Genomic DNA, 16,242 nt, shown 5'->3' on the forward strand with positions numbered 1-16,242 from the left:
TTTGGCAACGCTCCAGTGACAAGTCCAAGTGCTTGATCTCGCTCCTCGGCGCCCCCCCCTCCTCCTCCTCCTCCTCCTCCCCACCTTGCTCGCCCCGGGCCGCGGGGAGGAGGGACCGAAGATCCGCTGCTCTCGGCGGCGGAGCCCGCATCTCGGCGCTGGGAGGGGCGGGTTCGGGCGCGGCCGAGCCGAGGAAGAGGAAGTCCGAGCCCGAGCGGCGGTGCAGGGCGCTCGGCGAGCGCGGGAGCCGGAGCGGGAGCCGGAGCGGGAGCGGGAGCCGGAGCGGGAGCCGGAGCGGGAGCGGGAGCGGGAGCGGGAGCCGGGCCGGAGCCGCAGCCGCAGCCGCAGCCGCAGCCCGCGCAGCCTCACCCCCGCCGACCTGCGAGCGCGGCCCCCGCGCTGGAGCCGCGCGTCTCCGGGTAAGCAAGCGCCGGCTGCGCCCCGGCCCCCGGGGTCGTCTTCCAGGGACGGGACCGCTCGCCGGGAGCCCCGGGAACCGGGGAGGGAGCCCAGGGAGCCTCGGCCCGGCCCCCTAGTCCGCAGGTGGCGGCGGGCGGAGCGTGGAGCGCCCCCGGGGTGCGGGCAGACGGTGCCTCCCGGAGCGCGCCCCCGCCGCCGGGACCCGGGACCCGCCGCCCGCCGCCCGCTGCCCGCCGCCGCCTGGAGGGGGCGACCCTCCGCCGCCGGGGCGCGGGTCCCCGGGCCCAGCCTGCATCTGCCGGCGCCGCGGTCCCGCCCCCCGCCGGCCCGGGGAAGGGCTTCCCGCGTGGCCCCGGGAGGTCGCAGAGCCCAGCCCCAGGGTGGTGCGAGCGCGCGACCCGCGGTGGGAGTCAGGCCGGGGCGCCGCGCGGGGCTCGGGGGCCCCCTGCCCTTGTAGGAGCGGGGCTCGCGGTCCCGGCTCTGCAGACCCGCTCGGTGGGGGGGGGTGCGGGGGTGCGGGGGCGCGGGCTCCCCGTCCGCTGAGACCTGGCCGACCTTCCGGCCTGGGGGGCCGCCTTGGTGTCCCGCGGTGAGAGCCTGGTCCCTAACCGGGAGCGTAGGAGGCTTCTGACCCGGAGAGCTTCAGCTGGCGCCGTTTCTAGCGCGGCAACAAGGAGGGCGGGCGGGTGCCGGCCTGGTTCGTAGAGGTCTGCTCCCGCACGCTCCCTGGGACCACCCCGCCGGCCGTGGCTCCCGCACACACTTTTGAAATCGTTGCGTGGGAGTCCCACGCGGGGCATCCCAGAAGGCTTGGGTGGAGCTCGGGGGGCAGCCGGGGTCGGGGGTTTCCGACCCGGCGGAGACAGAGCTACCTCGCGTTTGGTTCTTCAGCCAGGAGGCGGTCCAGAGTGTGGACTCCAGGTCGAATTTGTCATCTCACAGAACTCCGGGCCTCGAAAGGTCATGCAATGTTATGAAAATAGTTATCAAGTGTTAAAATCAGCCGGCTTCTCAGTGTCTGTGGTTGGCTTGCTTTTAAAGAATTTATAGGCTTTGGACTTTGAGTAGTCGCGTGTTGAAACATTTCCAAGCCCATCATGTCAGGGAATAAGAAACCTCTGTCCCGACTTGAGACCTGAGCAGGCTGCTGCTCCAGCTCTGCTGCCCTTGGCTTCCCCTAAAGTGATGTGCATGAACCAGAGAGTTTCTAAAGCTTCATGCTCCCTCCCCCTCACCTCCCAGGGATATTTATTTGAGCCACAATATTCAAGACTTAGATACGAAAGTGATGGTTTGACATATGACCCTTCACTGTCTTTGAGTCCGGATTCCTAATTCTTTGCTTTCCTTTTGGTCCTATTTGAGGCCCCTGTAAAGCCACCAAACCCCACCCAAAGAAATCTCCCCAGAGTTGTCCCATCTCGCTGACCTCTTCCTCAGTGGGTCCTCCACATCCATCACTGCCTGACCATCCCTTTCTGTCCCTCATCTGCTCTCCAAAGCTCCCTGATGAGAAACAAAGTGAGAAACAATTATCTGAAAGTCCAATCCCTGACCTAAAAAATCATGCTTTCCTTGATCAATTTTCCCTGCTCACCTCCCTCTGTACCATGGGTACCAGTTCTTTCAGTGACTTTAATATAGATGATATTACCAGGTAGAAGCTTAAATATTTCCATGGGAGACTCGATCTGTACTGCAAAGAGGTTAAACAATCACTTTTAAACAAATCAATAGAAAGCAGCAACATAATTTTTCAAAACCAAGAATAACCAGTACTATTTGGCTCTCCTTTGAGGATATGATTTTTAAGTGATTTAATTAAGATTTAATGGTTCAGAGTCTGACACATACACATGGGGAATGCTGGAGTAGCACTAAATCTTTTGAGCTCTTAGTAAACTAAAAACAATTCCTAGATCTATACTGTTTCTTAATGGCTGCAATCCATTTTTTTTTGCAGGCTTCTCCTCCCTCCTGCTTTCATTGCTAGTGGTTGATCTTTCAAACAACTATCATCATTTAACCCTCCTGCAGGGATGTTTTGATGCATGGAATATTAAGAATAGAATGGATCCTGGATGATCTAGCCCTACGTCTTAAAGATTTGGGAAAGCACTAGTGGTGAAGAAGTGATCTGGAATTAACTGACCTGTGAATGAAATTTGTCTCTCCATAGCTCTGTAGCCCTGAGACCTTGACCCCTCTAAGGAAGTTATTTAGACACAGATTATTTTATAATCAGGAAAATATAACAATTATAGGTGGTTGCTCTCTTGGGATTATCTCACCTTTGCTCATTTCTTCCTCTGTACATTTGGGAAATAATGACTCTTCCTTGTGGAGTCATGCTGAGCATTGATGATTATTAATGAGATAATCCATTGTAAGTGTTTGCCACACTGTATGCTTTAAAGATGATTGTTGTTGATAAACCAAGTCCCAGGAGTGAGTGTTTTCGCTGGAAGTTACATAGTTCTCTCCTGGCAGAACTGTGATTTAATTCAGGTTCAGTTGTCTTTACCCCAAACCCCACTACCTAGAAATGATGGTGGCATAGAGACATATTTTTTTATTAAATGTGATGGTTCCTTCTTTCAGAGAAAAAAAAAATCACTTGTCTTTTTTGTCTTAGGAAAAATACGAGTCCTAAAGCAAAATGGCCATATGTTCAGCAGAGATGGAAATGGAAACATTTTCTAGACAAAGACTGTAAGCAGCCTAGTACTTGTAGGTAGCAGGTATTTCAAATACTAATGTTTCATCACAGCCTACATCAATCCTGCTTAGTAAAACGAAAAGCTGACCCCAAACCATTTGGGCAGTCAGAGCCATGGGTGTCTGTGCCAAGTAGAACTTATGACTGTAGAGCCAGCTTTCAAGTAATTAAGATTGGCTGCATGTTCGGCTTTATATTGCTCATGCTGATGAAAAGCAACAGATGTTTTAACAAAGATAGTGGAAATATAGGCTAATTCCTCCTAGTGAGTGGGCCCAGGTTTGCTGTAAAATAACTAGGCCACAGGTTACCCAGATGCTGCAGAACAGCTTCCAGTATGCCTGGATGATTCCTCTCCCACTGATTAGGAGTTGACTGTGTATCTAGAATAGTTTTCATGTTTGAGTCATGCTTTGCTATCTTTTCAATCTGTATACATGAGGTTACCAAAAAATGTTTTTCTGATGAGATATAAGCCAAGTAAAAATTTCCAAGCTTCAACATCTTCTTTCGGTAAATATTGAATTACTGTTTGATGGAAAGCTAAAGTATGTTACATTCGTAGATCTGAAAACCCATAACCTTCTTCCTTTCCCCCCATCCCATACATTCCTAAAGAAAAAGGCAACTCGAAGCATGCTAGGCTAAGTTTTGAAAAAGATTCCAGCTACACCCGCTTGATGTACGAACCCGATGGGAGGAGAGTCAGAGTTTTCACGGGTCTTTAATTAAGAAAGTTGTTTTGGTAAGCTTTAATAACCAGGCTGCTGCCTGCAGAAGCCACTTACCATCAGCATTAGAAGGTAAAACCGTTACAGCAGTTGGCCAAAGGCTAGCAAGCCCTTAAGTGTAAGGAGGATGTCTTTTTAAAATACCAAAGACAAAGTTGAAATGGGTGTGAGTCTAATAATGGGCTAAAAATTTAGAATTCTCATAAGAGGAATTACTAAAGCAATAAATTATCATACCACTGAATTGGCCTTAATTTTTGAGATGGTAAATAGATCTAGTTCTCTACACGTCCAGTCACATTAGACACTAACTCAGATGACCTGTGTCGGAATAGAGATGTATGAGGACGATAAGAAGTTCTAGACGGTAAACCTTTCCCCGTAAAGAGTGAGATACCAAGTGTTTTCTGGTACATGTATGCCTCTGACATATAGTCTTTGTGGGGCGGGGGGGGGGGGGGAGTGTTGTTTGCTTACAGTCCTTTAAAAATATAAAAACCGATCTTTGCTTGACTGCCGTGTAAGACAGGCTGCAGGCTGGCTTTGACCTATAGTCATAGTTTGCCATCTTTGTCCTAAATAAAATAGGCTATGTTTGGGGTATCCTTCAGTATTTTTGCAGAAACCCAAAAATAACTAACGTAATAGGCTCTATGTAAGCAGACTCGATAGAAATGAACTTAGAGTCACATCTCCTTCGTCATTTCTTTTTCCACTTGTTCTCTATTTTCTCTTTGCACTAGCCTTGGAAATCTCTGTTCGACATAGCCATCGGTTGACATGGGAATGACAGTGCCACATTTCAGTATTCTTCCTTGAGCTGGATGTTGAATGGTGGAGAGAAGCTCAGCTGAGTTGGAATAAAGCCCACATTGAAATGGTTTATCGATGAAGAGTATCAGTCATATGAAGTGAAGTTCAAACCCCCCAGCATGGCACCCAAAGCCCTTGAACCTACTTTTCTTCTAGCACCTCCCGTGTATACTCTATGTTTCTCAGTCCAGAGCCTTAAGTGGGTTATGCTGTTGCTCATCGATGGTGGAATCCTTCCATACAAAGTTTAAATATCCATCACTTCAGTGGAGCCTCTCCTCATCTTATCAGGCAGAGATGTAGACATCTGCACTTCTATATTAACCCAGGACCTTACACATGAAGCACTTGGAAGGACAGAGGAATATGGCAATCCTCAGTAATCGAACATTACTTTTCAAGGGGAAGGAAGTTTTATTTTTCTCTGTGGCCTCAGGGATCTTCCCATATATCTTCAGACAGGCACAGAACTGTTTCCAGACTTTGTATGTGATACAGAATAGCACAGTGCCTCTAGGTCTAGCTTTTGAAGTCAAGATGTATCTAGTCCTGGCTTCTCCACTTAAGCTGCTATCTGCTATCCCATCTTTAAAGTAGATAATCAGAATGACTTCTAAATTGCTAGGATTAAATGAGATTTGCCTCTGTAAAGCATTTAGTTCATGGTCTCACATGTAGTAATTGCTCAATAAATGGCAACTTTCCTTCATTCCAGAGCCAGTTATTCAGAACTTACCGTGTCTAGAATAGTGCCCGATCCAGTTCGGGGCATAGTGGTGAACACAAGAGATGTGGTCTCCATGAAGATGGGATGACTAGAGGGGAAGAATCAGGGTGATGGGTGGGCTGCCTTAGATCCGTGCTCCAGGAAGCCTCTCAGAGAAGGCAACTTATGAACTGTGACTTGAATGATAATGATGAGTTCCTGTCTCCTAAAATCAAAGATACTTGTGAATACTCCATCTTTTAAGATCCCACTAAGAAAGAGGAAAAAGTGTCAATAAAATTGACACCCTCTCCTATAAGATACATCCTTAAGGTGTGGGAAATGTACATCTTAACATCAATGAAATTTCTTGATGTTTGTTGCTAAGTAAATATCCATTGAATACATTAGTGTTACTCTATGGTTGCATACAAGGTTGGGCTCTAGTGCTTTATATTCCGAGTTTCTCTCTTTTGCTTCAAAGCTCTTAAAAGTTAACTCAGATCTGCCAAAGATAAATTAAGCATATAGTAAATTAAGACACTGTAAGCCTCATAAGACATTTGTGATCTGATGTGTTTTCAAATGAGTTTAAAACTTTCACTTCGGTCATTTAAACGAGCAAAGCATATTAGAGAATCCTGTCTAAGTGGAATTGACCTACACATACCTTGTAGGAATGAAGTCGAGTGGCTTCTGCAGCTGGATAATTCCTTTTGGCAGCTGTCTGCAGGGATGTGTGAATCTTTAATGCACATAAATGCCTTTCTAGAGGCAGTGAAGGCATTAACTGGAGCTTATGTTTTCTAGAGTTAATTTAACATAAATACTCCTTCTCTCCTCTGTCTCCCAAGGGGCTGATCATTGCTCTGACCAAGTGGGTCCTTTCTGATAATGAAGTGGAAGGGGCTTCATTTAGAATCAACCTCCTTTCCTCCTTTGGCAAGTCTCCAGGTTTTCACACTGCAAGGAATGTTCTCTTCCCATATTTCCCCACCCTTCTCCCTGTTCAGAGAGTAAAATACTGCTTAAGTCTTTGCTTTCTGACCACCCTCTAAACTCTGAATCCTTGTCAAGATCTTTTCCTGCACCCAGTGTGGAGCCTTATTGTCTCTCCCTCTGCAGCTCTCTCCATCCGTCCAATATTCTTTTAACTCTTCAGTGTCTGGATGGATGACTCCATGAGCTTTGACAATACGTGGCTATTTCTAGCTGTCATAAAGTGTGCTTTCATGCTGTTTCGGTCTGAATTTCATCATGTCACCCAAACCCCTAGCACGCAGCAGCATGCTATTCTCCTGCACATAGTAAGCATGCCTTAGACCTTCCTGGGGTCTGTTCCTTTGGGCCCTACCCTCTCCTAATGGTCCACAGAAGCCCCTGCAAAGTTTCCTTCCATGCTCCCCCTTCCAGGCTCCCCCTGACAGGGTGGTCAGTGCTTGGCCAAGGAGGAGACAAAGTGCAGATCTTTTTCTCTTCCAGAGTCACCTCCTTCCTCCCTCCACCTTCTCCTGTGACTGAAGCCCTCATGTCTTAGGAGGTCTTCAGGATCGACAGCAATGCTAGCTGAAATATGAGGCTTTGCAAACAAGTAGATGCAAAGGAAAGGTCATCTGTAGGCATTCCAGGGATGCACATTAACCACAGTCCAGCCTTAGGATGATTTAAGGCTGCTCCAACCTGTGACTAAAAAGCTGGCTGGGGGGGGGGGGGGGGGAAGACGTGAGGCCATGAGGAAGGGGTGGGGGCACTGAACCGAGGCTATCACAGAGTTCAGCTTCCCGGGGCTGTGTGATTACGCATGGTCCTCAAACACTAACATCTGTGCTTCTCTGATGTGCTGGGGAGAGAGGGAAGACTGTAATCTGGAGCATAAATATATGATCCTGTGTTTGTTCCCTTTAAACCATGTAAACCTGTTATTAGTTTAAGCATCTGTGTTGTGCTAAAATATTATTGCTGCTCCAAAGGAGGATATGGTAGCTGGTCTGAAACAGCTTACAGTCTAAATATTCAGGTGTCTCACAGTTCTTAAAATGTGCATCAACTAAACACATGAATTATGGAGCCTAAGAGTCAGACTCAGGAATATAGGATTACCTAGTGGAACACAGAGGAACATAACAGAAGTAGTCCTTAGAAGTTAATTTTTTGAAAGAAAAACGTTCTCTTACCTTATGCCTTTCCATCATAGATCAGACTTTTTGGAGATTTGCTGAGGAATAATGAGGGTGAAGCTCTAAGAGTGATGAAGTGGGCAGGAGACCGATGGGAAATGGGCATGTGGATGGGCAGCCTGGGATTGGCCTAGTCTAGGAAAGAACTTGGGGAAATATTTGGAAGCTTTTGGAATATTGTTATGGAGCAAAATCTTGGTGGTCTTGGCTTTTTTCCACTATTCTTCACTGTGTATATGAGATAAATGCTTATTTTCCCCTCTCTCCTTTAACAGTTGTTTGGGTTAAGCTCTAAGGAATGCCATTTAATCACAATATTTAATGATATCTGATCTTGAAGCTAAAATGGTAAGGAAAGTAATGTGCAAATAATGTTTTTGTGGCACATGGAATCCTGTGGCCCATGGTATACCCTCTCACAGTAAGACATTACCTCTTAGGAACTTACAATCCGGATGAGTTCCACAAACTATCATTATTATGAAGCACTCTTGATTTTTTTTTGTTATTTCTTTCTTTTTAGAAGGTACCCTGATATGAAAGCAAATACCATGAACCTCTAAAAATTAATTTGTCATGAGTTCCACAAAAACAATGCCTTTCAAATACAGAATACCCCTGAGGAGCAAAAAGATATTTATTTCTCTCTATGGTCAACCATATCAAGATGTGAAACTATCTAATCTAATACTATATAGTTCAAGAAATTTTCAAATAGGAAGTTAATGGGTATTTGTTTTTACCTTCTTATGTAAATGAAGAAGAGACATGTCTGTATGAACTAAAGACATAATAGCTAGCAACAGTCATCCTAAAAATCCCCTTGGTTTTGATTACTAATATATGCAATAAACATACTCTGTAAATATTCAGAAACTATATGCCATATGCCAATGAGAAGATTCTTATTTGATACTCCAATACGTACAGTAGATACGGCAATCAAATGTCATACTTTCTTATTCTCTTTACTTCCTTTTTGTAGTACTAGTTCAAACACTCTTTCTGTGGCATCAGTGATAGGAAAAATGGTGTGCATGGAAAATATTAACTTGTTCTTCTAAGGTTTGAATGCTCTGAGTCGGGATGGGGGGATAGCCTGGAACTAGGCACTCTGTGTATGTCATTTAGAAGTTACTCAAAAATGCCTTCTGCAATGGGGATAAAACCACATAATGAAGATGTTATGAGATTTAAACATGCAATGTATGTGCAGTGCCTAGTAAATAATAAGCTCTTGCTAAGTAGTGGCTCTTTTAACTATGTTCAATGGGTGTCACACTCCAGTTTTTTTTCCCTGCTACTACATGCTGGAACAATAAACCAACGTGACAATAACCGAAGCAAAAGCCAATGGTAAGAGAGAAGGAAGAACACATTCTTTTGGGTTTGTTTTACTGTAGTGGAGACATGAGATTCATTATACATGAACATTCCGATTAGAATTAGTTTATTCAACAAAGATAATTTCCTAAATTCTGGGAATACATTGAACAAAACACACCAAATCTGGAGTGAAGGGAAAACTGTGTGTGACGAGTGCTCTGAAGAAAAGAAGATAGGAAACATGTAATGGGAGTAGGGCACTCTCTTTGCCCGGTGGTCTGAAGAGCCTATCTGAGTTGGTTACGTTGAGCCAAGGCTTAAATAATATGTGACCCTGAGAAGATCTGAAGGAAGAACATTCTAGGCAGAGGGGGGGAAAAAGTAAGGAAAACCTAAGGGGATTAAGCTTGGGGAGTTCTAGGGGGAAAAAGGCAGGCTACATGTGCGAGATAGGGAAACAGTAGTAGTGGGGAGGTGAAGCTGGACCGGTAGGCAGGACCTGGATTGTGTAGATCTTTATATTGTCAGAGGTCTTTATCATGGTTTAAAAGTGCAATGCGGAGCCACTGAAAAGCATGAAGCAGGGGAGTGACAAGATGAATGCCCAATTATCACTCTGGCTGTTGTGCAGAGAAAGGACTACAGTGGAAAGTTCTGGAAACAAGTAGAACAGTTGGAACACTATCGCAGTGGTACAGAGGATGCTCACAGAGGAGGTGGTGAGAAGCGGGTTGATTCAGAACTGGAATGTCAGCCAAGATGGTACAGCTCAAGGAGAAGGAATTTATGGGGGTTAGGAAGCAGCCTGGCTACTGTTACTTGTTTTGACCTCTGTGCTTACCAGTCCCCATGGTCAGTTCCGTCACCCTCTCTTTGTCAGCTCCCCTTGATGGGGTAACCAAAGCAGCACATGGTTGCCAGTCTCTGTGAAGCCATGATGGATCAGCTCATCTCCCCCAAACCCCTTCACGGCCAAGTACCCCCTCCTTCCAGCTCCTCAGCATCCTCATTACCTCATTTCTAGTGCTTACGATGTGGTATTTTTGATAACCATTTAGTTGGTCTGCCTTCCCTTGCTAAACTGTGAGCTCCTTGAGAGCAAGTATTTGAACAAAATAATTTTTCTTTTACTGGGTAAAATGAGCATTACGAAATCTGGGCCAAAATCTTTGTTTTCACAAATTAGTTGAAAAAAGGAGATTCTGAGTAGGTTGCTAAATATTTGAAGAAGGAGGAGGCGTAAGGAAAGGAGAAAGAGAGGAAAATGAAAGGAGGAGAGAAATTTGCCAGAAAAATTCGGAGGCTCTTCAACTTCACGCTTCATGAAGATTTGTTTAGCAAAGTGTTTGTGTTCAAATGATTTTCTGCAAGAGGAGTCTAGTAGCTATTGGTTTGAAAGTTGCATGGGTGTGCAGTAAATGTGGTGCTCTATAAGTATGTATGTTCGTTGCCTGCCTTTCCCTGGTTTTTAGTGCACTTGGAAGCTCAGCAGTGTTTATTCTGGAGCAGAAACAACTATCAGAGAAATTGTAGTGTTAAGAAGTCTCTCTAATGTTCCAGCAGTTGAGTGATGGCTCTGCCTTTCCAAACAGGATATTAGCCCTATGCCAACTCTATAAACACGCTTTCTAATGCATGGGGAGGGCACCTCAGACCTATTGGTAGGTCATGAATCTCCTGGGGCGTAGAGATCCTGCCATATTCATCCTTGAATTCCCAGTACAGAGCATGGTCACTAGGCATCCTTGACCTTTAATCAATTGATTGACTTGAAATTTGGTCCAGCTCTCCATTTCCATGATAAAATGGGACCCAGAAGTCTGATGCTCAGTGTGATTGTGTGGGTTTGGGATGAAAACCTTCATTCTAATTTACCAACTTCAAGCTTAGGCATGTAAAAACAAGTTTGAGAAGTCTGTATTTGTTATTCTCATATTCAGAATTTAGCATCCTTACCGGAAAAAAGAAACCAATATAGCTAAATCATGTTGTTTAGTGTTGTTTTAAGTGGTGGAATGATTGTTCTGTTATTTGCAAATTTAATTTATTAAGACAGGTCTTCGAAGGAACCTTTCACGTTAGAAGGGAATGGCTTCTGGTAGCCTCGTTTTAGTAACTGACTAGGCCTACTAGGAAAGAATCAAATGAAATTTCTTTTAGAATATTCTGATTTGAATGTTCTGGCTCAAGTAGGGAGGCCCTATTGTGTCTCAAAAGAAATCAAGAGGAAAAACTGCAGCGGGCCTATCCGAGCCTCCCACTTTCTCCTGGGATTTATCTGTTGGCTTTTACACAATTGATTCAAAGTCATCCACCCAGAATTAGGCTCATAATCTCTCTTTCCAGACCCACCTCCAACTTCCTGGGATTGTTTTTTTCCCTCCTTTTCCAATTCTTGGTTAATAGCACCATAATACACCCGTCACAGCAAGCCATTTCCTCCTCTCTCCTGCCTTGACCAGTTAGCAGTGACTTTCTAAACAGTTCTCAATCCATATTCACTCACTCATGCCTCCCATCCCGTCCTTTTAGACACTTATCTCTTGCCTAGGCCGTTAGAGTAATTGTTGAGCCAGCATTGATTCATCTATCTAGAACACAAACTTGACCAGTGAATACATCGTCACTGGGGCCCCTTCTAATGGCTTAACCCAAAGGAAGGGTTGATGGTAGAACTTAAGATAGAGATAAAAGTTCCAGATGGAGAGCTTCTACCATTTCTCTGATCACATTCCTCCTCTCCTATCTCAGGTCCAGTAGATAAACTCTGTGGGCTCTACCTCTAGAACATCCAGAATCCTACTGCTCACAGACTTCACTGTCCCCACTGGGTCCAATTCACTTGCACCCTCTCCCTGGATTTGTGCAATAGGTTCCTACCTGGTCTCCTTACTCTCTACTATCTCTTTTCTACACAGCAGCCAAAGTGATCTTGTCCCTTGGTTGGCTAATTCCAACTCACTTCATGGCTTCCCAACTCACTTGGAGTCAAAAGCAAAAGCAAAGTGATCTTGTCCCTTGGTTGGCTAATTCCAACTCACTTCATGGCTTCCCAACTCACTTGGAGTCAAAAGCTGTGAAACAGCTTCCAAGACCCTCCCCAGTTGGTTCCTGCTCCCCTCTTTGTCTCTGATCCCATCTCTTGCTCTTCCTCACATGCTCACTCTGCCTCAGCAAACTGGCCTCTTCGCAGTTCCCAAATATGTCAAACAAGCTCCGGCCTCAGAATATTTTCATGACTTTTTCCTGGAAAATTCTTCCTGGATACCAAAGCCGTACTATCTCGCTGCTTGCAACTCCCTGCTCAGGTGTCCCCTCATCAAAGAAGTCTTCCTCATCATGCATAAAATAGGAGCCCCCTCACCTTGCAAGCCACAGCCTTCTTGCCCTCCTTCATTTTTATTCATAGCATTTATCAACTCCTAACAAAGGATACATTTGTTTCTTGTCTGTTCTTCATGAGAAGAGAGGCTTTGTGTTGTTTTCACTGTATTTCCAAGTTTTAGAACAGTGCCCAGCACAGAGAGAAGCTTGCACATTCTTTTGAATAAATCAATATCACCATTACCATCTCTTGCCTCTAAGTAAGGTAAGTTCTGGTTGTCTGATACTATTAGACCACATTCTAGAACGAGATCAGCTACCTGAGGTGTTGTGTGTAGATGCTGGTGAGTGGGTGGGTGAGTACCTAGGAGTAGAATGGTGGAGAACCTGCCCTGTGATTCCACCTTTTTCCATTCCTGCACTCCTGTCCCTGGGCTTCTAAAGATATTTCCTAGGTGGTCCCCCTGGGCCTCTTGCCTGCAGAGTCTGCCCTCTGACACCACCTAACACAGGAAGCTTCGCTCTTAGCTGTTCTCCTATATCTGCCCTGGACCCCACCCAGGTTGCTTCCCCACACCGTCTTACTCCTCCCGCAGAATCAAACATCATCTCACATGTCACCGACACTCACAACATAGCAAGTCCCTGCTTGATATCTAAGTCCCCTCACTTACCTTCGTTCTCCAAATGCTACATATCCATCAAAATAGGCAGTGCGGTGCCAGCTAAAATGTTCAGACTCTGGAGCTAGACTACCTGGTTCCACACCTCATTCCCCAACTTAGAGTTGGCATGACTTTGTCAAGCTCTCTGGCCTCCCGAGCTTAGGAACAGCACCTCACAGACAAGGTTTGAAACACTACCAGCTCCTGGGCTTAGGACGAGAATCAGACCCAATCATTCTTTTTTTTTTTTTTTTTTAAGATCTTATTTATTTATTCATGAGAGACACAGAGCGAGAGGCAGAGATATAGAGACAGAAGCAGGCTCCATGCAGGGAGCCTGATGTGGGGCTCGATCCCGGGACTCCAGGATCACGCCCTGGGCCTAAGGCAGGCACTAAACCACTGAGCCATCCGGGGATCCCCAGACCCAATCATTCTTTAACATGCTTGCAAAACCGAGTTGTAGCATCCGGAAAAAGCTAGGTAAATGCTAGCCATTATTTTCCTTGGCATTTCTTTAAAACTGACATCTTTCAGAAAACTCAAATTGCTCTCTTTTTTCTCATGAAAACCAGATGTCCTTTAATTACCATGTTAATCAGCTTCATGTATATTAATGCCTTACCATGATACAGATTACCAACTCATCCATGTCTTATTAATTTATATGTACACACTAAATATTTTTCTAAGTGCATTTAGAAATATTACATTTATCCATTCTCTTCTCAGTATTTCCCTCCTCCCTTCCTTGCTTTTTCTGCATAGCCCATATTTCTGTCTGATTGGCATACTGTAAATTACTATTTACCTCTTTAAGCTCCTCAGGGAGGAATCTCTCTTCTAATTTAAGAAATTTCCAAATAAACACAAGTAGAGAAAAGACTATAATAATGTAATGAAGCCCTGTGTACCCATCTTGCAGATTGAACAATTATAATTGCCAATCTTGTTTCATTTGTTTCCCCGTGAACCTCCCTCCTCTGCTTTGGAGTAGTAAGAGCAAATCCCAGGTATCCTGTTGTTTTACTCATAAATATTTCAATATGTATTTCCAACTGATAAGAACACTTTTCCATAATAACCACCAATTAACTAATATGCCTACTAAAAATAGCAGTAGTTCCACCCTATCTATTCCTATACTGTCTGTACTCAAATTTCCCTGTTGGGGCAGGGTGGTTTTTTGGCCTGTTTTGTTTACTGCCACGTGCCAAGTACATAACAGGCACTGCCGTATTTAACCAAACGAGTGGATAAGTTGTATTCTCAAATTTTATTTTTGAAAGACAACTCCATGAAAATATTATAAATGGTGATTGCGATCTTGGGCTAATGAAAGAAAGCCCACTTGACTCATCATGCAGCTGAGGCATACTTCTGTCCGATGTTCACATGTCCCATAGAACTAACACCGGTGTCTTCAGTGAGTTCTCCCTTGGGATGGGCCTCTTTGAACCCACTGCTCTTGCTTCAGAGGATGTGAAACTTCATCTCCCTTTTCCTTCTTGGGCAGGGAATGAAGACAGCCTGGTTCATACTTTGAGAGTTGAATGGACTGTCCTCGAATGTGAGCTGTACTACTCACCTGCTATTGCTTCTTCCAAAAAGTGGGGAAGAATGATGACTACTATATAGGATTGTTATGAACATGTAATGATAGTAGATCAATTTGTTCCTCAGTGCTCGACCTTTAGCAGCTGTTTCGTGAACAACCGAGATCTCTCCCTGTCACCAAGCCATTGTTGTTGGCAGTCTCCAAGGCAAGAGTTCCCAGGAGAGAGAGGAAGGCCCCCAAGGTTGAATGGAGGACTGCAGGATATGGAATGGAAGCTGGCTCTCAGCAGTGCTGCTTCCCAGGACTTCCTGCCCCTCTATCCAGTCTGTCTGTCTGTCTGTCTGTCTCTCTCTTTCTCTCTCCTGTTCAGGATGACCCTTTAGGGTTTCTTACTTTTGCTGTGGTCTGCTGTGGAGTGGGAAAGCAGTGTTGTATCTTTACTTCTGGGTGGTACACTGCCCTTTCAAGGGTTACTTTGAAGAGCTTTTACTGCAAACTATGAGATTTAGAGAAATCCTTATAGTTGTACCTTTTCTTTGGAGCAAGCACTAAGGGAAAATAGTTGCGTGAAAATCCGATTTTGTGCTCTCTTGAATGAATGACTAGGTTCCACTCTAGATTCCTATCTAAGTAAGATTATTTTCAAGCACCCTGGGCTCCCTAATGAATTTGGGGACACAACTGGTCTTGTCAATAACATGTTGGAAAATCACTTCTCTCACTGAGCTTAGATACAAGGTCTGTTTTCCTCTCCATCATTCATCTAATGCTGGACATGCATTTTCAGTTTTATGATTGGGAGTAGCTTCCCTCTATTTCCAAGACTATGCCTTGCTCTGAGGCAGATTAACTTGGTATTTGAGGTGAATAAAGCTTTGTGTAACCTACAACCTTTACAGAGCTCAGTCTCTACCTCACAGAGAGGTTCAAAATGTTAGATCTAACTCTGATAGCTTCACCGGTGAGCCCTCTTCTGCTTTCTGCATCTGCAGCCCCTCCCCTCACACCAACCCCAAAGTACCATGCAGAGTTTTCAGTTTGCTCTCACTTGGCCAGTTTCCCCCTCTGAGAGCTGGCATCGGCTTGATTTCCTTCCCCGCCATTGCAACGTTCCTCCTTTCCAAATCTCAGTGGAAATTTTATAACATGCATATACTTCAATTCTCACAACAGGAAAAATATACAGATATAGATTTGTATAGGCTAGAGTTTTTTTTTGTGTGTGTGAGAAGAATCAGAATGAAGAGGCATTACAGTGGGGGAAGTCTGCTAATGAGGAATAGAGTGGAAATTCTAAATAGGCAATGAGAAGACTGGAAGGGGCAGGGCATTTGGGGAGTAGGCATGGGGGGAAGGTAAAGTAGTACAAGGGTAGGGTAATGGGTATGAAGCTATACCTTCTGATTCTCATTTGCTTCCTGTTATACCAAGGAATAAGCAGACCCTGGATGAACTCCATGGTGGTGGAGGTGGCAGTGGAAGTGATAGCTAACATTGACGGAGCACTTCCCAGCCCTGGAAGAGGTCCAGAGGCTTTGCATACATTTGCTATCTCATGCTCACAAACATTGTGTACACAATCATTCCCATTCTGTAGATGAGGAAACAGTTGTAAAAATAGTTAGGTGTCTTTGGACAAGACACCTAACTAATCAATGGCAGTGCCGGGGTCAGTCTCCAGTGGACTGACTCCAGACCTCATGCACATAGTATGCTTGGTATATGGGTTGGGATTGGATTTAGCTGCCAGTGGGGTGGAGGAAGGGGACACAGAATTCACAGGTTGAGTAAGTCCAAGGCCAG

General features: G+C 45.0%; 1 protein-coding gene across 3 annotated transcripts in view; it reads left to right on the plus strand.

Annotated features, from left to right (window-relative positions):
- The first annotated feature begins 291 nt into the window (after window positions 1-291).
- The window catches only part of PLEKHG1 (pleckstrin homology and RhoGEF domain containing G1), a 232,597-nt gene continuing 216,646 nt past the window's right edge, over window positions 292-16,242 (plus strand). Inside the window, exon 1 of one of the 3 annotated variants that reach the window (XM_041744846.1) lies at window positions 292-419. The gene's annotated coding sequence lies outside the window, so the exon portion shown is untranslated. The remainder of the gene's footprint in view (window positions 420-16,242) is intronic. The other 2 variants (XM_041744847.1, XM_041744848.1) reach the window with 2 other exon arrangements.

Source organism: Vulpes lagopus, chromosome 2 (assembly GCF_018345385.1).
Source record: "Vulpes lagopus strain Blue_001 chromosome 2, ASM1834538v1, whole genome shotgun sequence".
NCBI classification, from domain to species: domain Eukaryota; kingdom Metazoa; phylum Chordata; class Mammalia; order Carnivora; family Canidae; genus Vulpes; species Vulpes lagopus.